The sequence below is a fragment of the Octopus bimaculoides genome, unplaced genomic scaffold, assembly GCF_046866305.1.
Source record: "Octopus bimaculoides isolate indiv1 unplaced genomic scaffold, ASM4686630v1 contig373, whole genome shotgun sequence".
Classification (NCBI taxonomy): Eukaryota; Metazoa; Mollusca; class Cephalopoda; order Octopoda; family Octopodidae; genus Octopus; species Octopus bimaculoides.
In genome coordinates this window covers 1-7000 of record NW_028315622.1, presented here as the reverse complement: position 1 = coordinate 7000, position 7000 = coordinate 1, and the positions used below count along the sequence as shown (strand labels likewise).

The window sequence follows — 7000 nt, the reverse complement described above, 5'->3', positions numbered from 1 at the left end:
TACCACCTTGAATTCTACAACCAAATGAATCAACCTCAGGAATTTTTTTAATTTTTTTTAATCTTACATCATTTGACAGAAACCATTATGGGGTCAGTTGGCCCCATAATAGGTCTGTGCGGTCATCTGACAGGGACAGTTTCTTTAATTAATTTATACGAATTGTATGCATGTTTGTAACGGTTAGATGGGGGTGGGGAGCGCTAGGAATGTGGCTTGTGGGAGTAGAACCCCTAAAATGTTGGACTAGTTGATTACATGGACTCCAGTGGTCAACTGGCACCTATTTTATCGACCCCCGAAAGAACGAGAGGCAAAATCGACCTCTGTGGAAATTGAACTCGAAACATACAGACAAACGAACGGCTGCCAAACATTTCGCCAGTTCTCTTTACTTTCGTTTGACTGCGGCCATGCTGAAGCACCGCCTTTATAGTCGAGCAGCCTAATACTTATTTTATCGGTCTCTTTTGCCGAAACCACTAAGTTACGGGAACGTAAACACACCAGCATCGGTTGTCAAGCGATGGTGGGGGGACAAACACAGACACACAAACATATATATATATATATACATATATTTTGAGGGAGGGGACTAGTCGATTATGTTGACCCCGTAGCGTTTTAATTCATCGCCCCTTATAGGTTGAAAGGAACAGTCGACATCGGCGGAATTTGAACTCAGAACGTAAAGACGGATTGAATATAGTTAAGCACTTTGCCCGGCGTGCTTACGATTCTGCCTTTAAAAGTAATAATAATGTTCGTAATCCTTTCAATTATACGCACGAGCGGGGGGGTGGCTAATTACATTGACCCCTCAATGTTCGTCTTTTAATTAATAATCGGTCCAAGAAGGATCTTAGAAGCTAAAACGCATTTGTCCAGCGAAATTAAAGATTCTGATCGCCGAGAAACAAAGGGAAGTAACTCGGAGAAGCCAGAGTAAAATAGAGACGTTACAGATAGATGGCGCTGGGGTTTGTTGTTGATATGTCATAGTAATGGCGGTAGGAACACGTTAAAATTACTCTTTTACTTGTTTCAGTCATTTTGACTGCGGCCTTGCTGGAGCACCGCCTTTATAGTCGGTCAAATCGACCCCTGGACCTATTCTTTGTTAGTCTAGTTCTTATTCTCTTGGTCTCTTGTGTCGAAACCGCTAATTTACGTTGACGTAAACACACCAGCATCGATTGTCAAGCGATGGTGTGGGGACAAACAGACACACAAACATATACACACACATACATATATACGACGGGCTTCTTTCAGTTTCCGCCTACCAAATCCACTCCTTACGGTCTTTATTTCTTTGACCCGTTTCAGTCAGTATTTGTATCCGCCATCAGGACCAGACATTTTCTTTTCTTTTCGATAATTTATTAAGTTTGATTCGTTCGACGAAAACCGTTCACTGAGAATTACGTTAAGGGAAGACGTCTGTGGAATACACAGCCACTTAAACATTAATTTCACTTTAATTTTACCGTGCTCCAGTCCATTTACCTGGCAAAAATCACTTACACCTGTAATTCAAAGGGACCGGCCTTGTCACATTGTATTTCTTTGTAAATTACGTGAAGAAGACGTGTCTGCGGAATACTCAGCCACTTGCATGCTAATTTTCTGTTGATTGAATTGTAATCAATATGTCACTTTCGCTTCATACTTTTTTATTGACCTTGAAAAATAAAGCTGACAAAGCCAGGATTCGAAACCCGGTCTTCTTAAATTCAATGCAGAGGCATTGAATTTAAGAAGACCGGGTTTCGAATTTTTATTTTATTTATTTTTGTTGTCTCTTGACCACCAAACAGAATGGAATGTGCAGAGAGTCACCTCCCTTGAAACCAACGCGACAAGACCCAATGATATTTATTTAATTATCGTAATTAAAAATATTATTTAATTACCTGGAAATAAAAAATAACAATAATAAAAAATGTGTAGGAATCCCGGTGTCTTTCCGATAACCAGAAAATCGAAAAATACGGGAAGAGTAAGTTAAAAAACAAAAAAAACGACGCCATTATGAGGCCCCCCCCATAACAATTTTTCCGGGTTTTGACACTTTAGCGACATCGAATCTCCAAAATTTTCAAGAGAAATTTTCGAGATTTGATGTCGCTAAAGTGTCAAAACCCGGAAAAAAAAAAAATCCCGGCATGTATCCAACTCACTGTCTACAGGTTGACAGTTTTGTCTCCAGCGTCGTTACCCACACGACCATCAAGACAGCTTTGTAATTGTATGTAAAGATGGTGTGTTGCCGTAGCAGAGTGTAAACAATAAAAACAGAAGAAAGGTGAAAGAAGCTTTTTTTTTTGGTTTGTTGAGGTTTTAACTATTTCAGTTTTAATTGAGTCTTATTTCGTATTTGTCTTGACGGTCTTGTGGGTAAAGACCTGAGTGCTATCAAGTTTGAATACTCTGGGGTTAGAGTTCAATTCTTGCTAAGACGAAATTTGTTTTGTTTTGGAAGTATACTTCTCATATCAGGGCCCAGGATCTCAAACTTGATCACTTAGCTGCATGTTGAACCTTCATCCCCGTAAAGTAAATAAAAAATAGAGATCATCAAAGTTATTTTTATAATTCAATTTTGCTTGGATAGCTTTAAATATCTCATCTTTACAGAAAATTACAAAGTTGTCTTGATGGTCGTGTGGGTAACGACGCTGGAGACAAAACTGTCAACCTGTAGGCAATGAGTTCGATACGTGCCGGGATTATTTTCGTTTTTTTATTGAATTCTGGGAAAAGTTAGGTTTATAAATCCTAATTTTCACTTATAAAATTGCCGCCAGTAAGATGGAACAGTGGTGCGAGAGGTGGAAGGGGCGTTGGGGCGCGTACAGGTGGTCTAGGCTGCCTGGTTCGCGCCCCCCTTCCTCTTTCACTTCTTTCATCGCCGGACCATTGACCCTGGCGGGTTTTTACCTCGCCTCATCATTTTTCCTCCTACTCCAGTCCCCCTCCTACTCCTAACCCTCCTAAATACTCCTAATTCTCAAAGACGAAATTAATTAAATAAATAATAATTAATTAATTAAAAAAAAAACAAAATAAACATACATTTCGTACGAAATACCTGCGGCTGAAGAAATACAGCTAGCTTTACTGATTGAGTGTTTACGAATCGATGTATGTAATTGATACATGTAAAGCCATTCCAGAATCGACCCTCTCTGATTGAAGTCGCGTAATTGAAGCCGAGGAAGGATTAAGAATTAAGGCTGCAACAAGGTAGGTAAAGAATAGAATCTTTTTTCTTTTTATACCCATTGTCTTTTACCGTCGCCTTTTAATGCGTTTTACACGAACAAATTGACACAAGAGTCTTAATTTTTGGTTTAATGTGAACACCCGGCCATATATACGTATGTATATTGACATTCATTGGCAACATTACAATTTTGCAAATGTAATAAATACTTTTGGAAAGAAAACTTTGCTCCAACGAACCGAAGGAGCAATGAAATGTCATTTATCGCCCATTACATCTCGTACAGACAAGTGGGGGTAAAAACATAGAACGAATGAATATGAGGATGTAATGGCTACTACTGAACATCACTTCCGAGTAGTATCATTTAAATGTGTCTGGCATCAAGTTTATCATTCTATTATCTTTGTTAAGTAAACTGTGCATCTACTGTTTCATAAATCCACCACAGGTGACAAATGTCCATAAAAATCTATCTCTGTCCCCAATGGGTCTATTGCCTCACCAAAGTGTCCTTTTTTTTTTTTTTGTAGCTTTTTCAATCAGTAATAACACATTGCCTACTTGGAACTTTCAATGTCTCTTCTTCTCTGACTATAACAACTTGTTTATTTTCTCTTCAATCGCTGCATTTGTCCAATGTTAAAAATCCTGTAGATGTTTTATATTGTGTTTGTGTAATCAATTGGTGGATATTCTGTTGTTGGAGTTACTGGGCTTTATGTTTGGTTGGGGATTCTAGAGTGATTAGTGTAATTCTGGTGTGTGGGCATTTGTGTATCACTCTGTTCTTGGTTTCCTTTCTCTTTTCTATTCCTTGTCCTTCATCTGGAGCCAGTCAGGGGCTACTGGCATCGACCACGTTCGCATGGTGCTCTTTTCATGCCCCAAAGAACAAAAATAAAAATAGGACTGCAGCTGGAAGTGCTCAGGTGTCACTGGGGCAGGCATTGATGATTCAGCGCTTAGGAACGCTTCTGTAGGAGAAAATGCAGACCTTATTAAATATGCAAGGACCCCGAAACTTATGTCCTCTTAAGGGGTTTTTGCTTAATAAAAAAAAAAAAAAATCTCTGTAAATGTAGTAGTTAGAGAGGAGAATAATTTGGTTAGGGGATATATTGGCAGCACTATTGAATTTAAAAGGAGATATCGGGTCCACATGAGCTCATTTTCGAATGCCAAATACACCAATTCTACTACATTGGCATATTATATTCATGATTTGAAGAGGAGGAATATGAGCTATACTATTGAATGGTTAGGCCTATCCAAAGCCCCCCCCCTACACACTTTAATGCTAATGTAGATTATGCTTAAGGGAATTGTACTTGATTGGCCAAACACCTTAATATATTTTCTTATGTGCTCCCTTTCTGTAATAGGTTTTTCTCAACATTCTTGAGTAGTTATAAAATTAAAATCAGATGCCCACCTGAGCTGTGATCTTGAATTGAATCTGTAGCAAATTTTCTTTTATCTAAATTTAATTATTGACCTTTGAAATGCATATATTTTTCTTTGTTCGACTCGTGTTAGCTTTTATTCGTGCATACCATTGGCTTTTACCATTTGGGGCCCTGTTGTTTTGACCTATTGGAATGTTTATTCATTATACCTTTCAGTTTAGTCAACCATTTCATCAATTGCAGCAGCTTCATAACTAATTCAGTTCTCTGATAGCTTAGTTTTATATCTGATATGCTTTTATAATTACTGTTGTACTGAATAATTATTGTTAGATCTAGATTAGCAACAGTCAGTGCTACTATCACCAAGTGAAAATCTAGGTTACTTTAGGTGAGCCTAATAACTGATGGTCTTGTTGTTTGTCACTCTTGGTGAGTCCTTGACAGTATACAACTAAGCTATTACTGTACATATATATATCTATTCAGTTATTATGTCACAGGCCTCTGTGAAGTGCAACACCTAACCAACAGTGGGGCTCATTGCTGGTTCCACTCCAGTACCCGGTGTGGGGCATAGGCTAATGTACGGAATACAAGCCAAATGATTGAAGTAATAATAATACAGTAAGGTTTTCTTGAAGCATTCACAGGTGTGGTTACGTGATAGAGAAGTTTACTTGCCAACCATTCGGTCCCACTGCAGATATATGTGCGTCTGTGTTGGTGTTTACATCCTCATGAAAGACACAAAATAAGTACCAGGCTATTCTGGTCAGAAAGCTTAGCAAGAGCCTATGTATACATTTTAATTAAAATATATTTCGTTTTTGCTAGATTAGAATTGTTTCATTAAATTACCAAATTTCTCCTCAAACGTTAAACCCACCCCAACATAGAATATTCTCTTCCATTCCATAAGTCGGTATAGTGTACATTTAAAGACTGGATTATGTTTTTTCAATCAGGTTTCAAAGTTGTTGCAGTGTTTCTGTCATGTGCTGTGAAAAAGGGGTAAGTGATACGAGGGATCTCGGATTATACAACACTGCTTCAGACAAACCTATCCAACCCATGAGCCTGTGGAAGAAGAGGTGATGAGGAAGACATGGAAAGGTAGGCAAACTCTTATATACACACAAGCACATACATTACTCAATTCATAATATATACACATACATACATCACTAGATTCATAATATATACACATACATCACTAGATTCATAATATATACACATACATTACTAGATTCATAATATATACACACACTACTTGATTCATAATATATACACATACATTACTAGATTCATAATATATACACACATTACTCAATTCATAATATATACACATACATTACTCGATTCATAATATATACACACACACCTTACTAGATTCATAATATATACACACACACACATTACTCGATTCATAATATATACACACATTACTCGATTCATAATATATACACACATTACTAGATTCATAATATATACACACACACATTACTAGATTCATAATATATACACATACATACATTACTCGATTCATAATATATACACACACATTACTCGATTCATAATATATACACACATTACTCGATTCATAATATATACACACATTACTAGATTCATAATATATACACACACACATTACTAGATTCATAATATATACACATACATACATTACTCGATTCATAATATATACCACATACATACATCACTAGATTCATAATATATACACATACATATATTACCCCATTCATAATATATGCACACATTACTCAATTCATAATATATACCACACATACATCACTAGATTCATAATATATACACATACATACATTACTCGATTCATAATATATACACACACAAGCACATACATTACTCGATTCACATACCTGATATGCTTTTATAATTACTGTTGTACTGAATAATTATTGATAGATCTAGATTAGCAACAGCCAGTGCTACTATCACCAACTGAAAATCTAGGTTACTTTAGGTGAGCCTAATAACTGATGGTTTTGGGGTGTTGTTGTTTGTCACTCTTGGTGAGCCCTTGACAGTATACAACTAAGCTATTACTGTACACATATATATTTATTCAGTTATTATGTCACATGCTAAAAGAAACAGGCCTCTGTGAAGTGCAACACCTAACCAACAGTGGGGCCCATTGCTGGTTCCACTCCAGTACCCGGTGTTGTACGATGTGGGGTATAGGCTAATGTACGGAATACAAGTCAAATGATTGAAGTAATAATAATACAGTAAGGTTTTCTTGAAGCATTCACAGGTGTGGTTTATGTGATAGAGAAGTTTGCTTCCCAACCATTCAGCCCCCCCTGTGCTGGTGCCACGT

General features: G+C 37.1%; 1 long non-coding RNA gene across 1 annotated transcript; it reads left to right on the top strand.

Annotated features, from left to right (window-relative positions):
• LOC149128940 (uncharacterized) lies at nt 1-5705 on the top strand. Its single transcript, XR_016240617.1, has 2 exons — nt 1-3249; nt 5607-5705. It is a non-coding gene; the product is annotated as an uncharacterized LOC149128940 (long non-coding RNA).
• Nucleotides 5706-7000: the final 1295 nt, after the last annotated feature.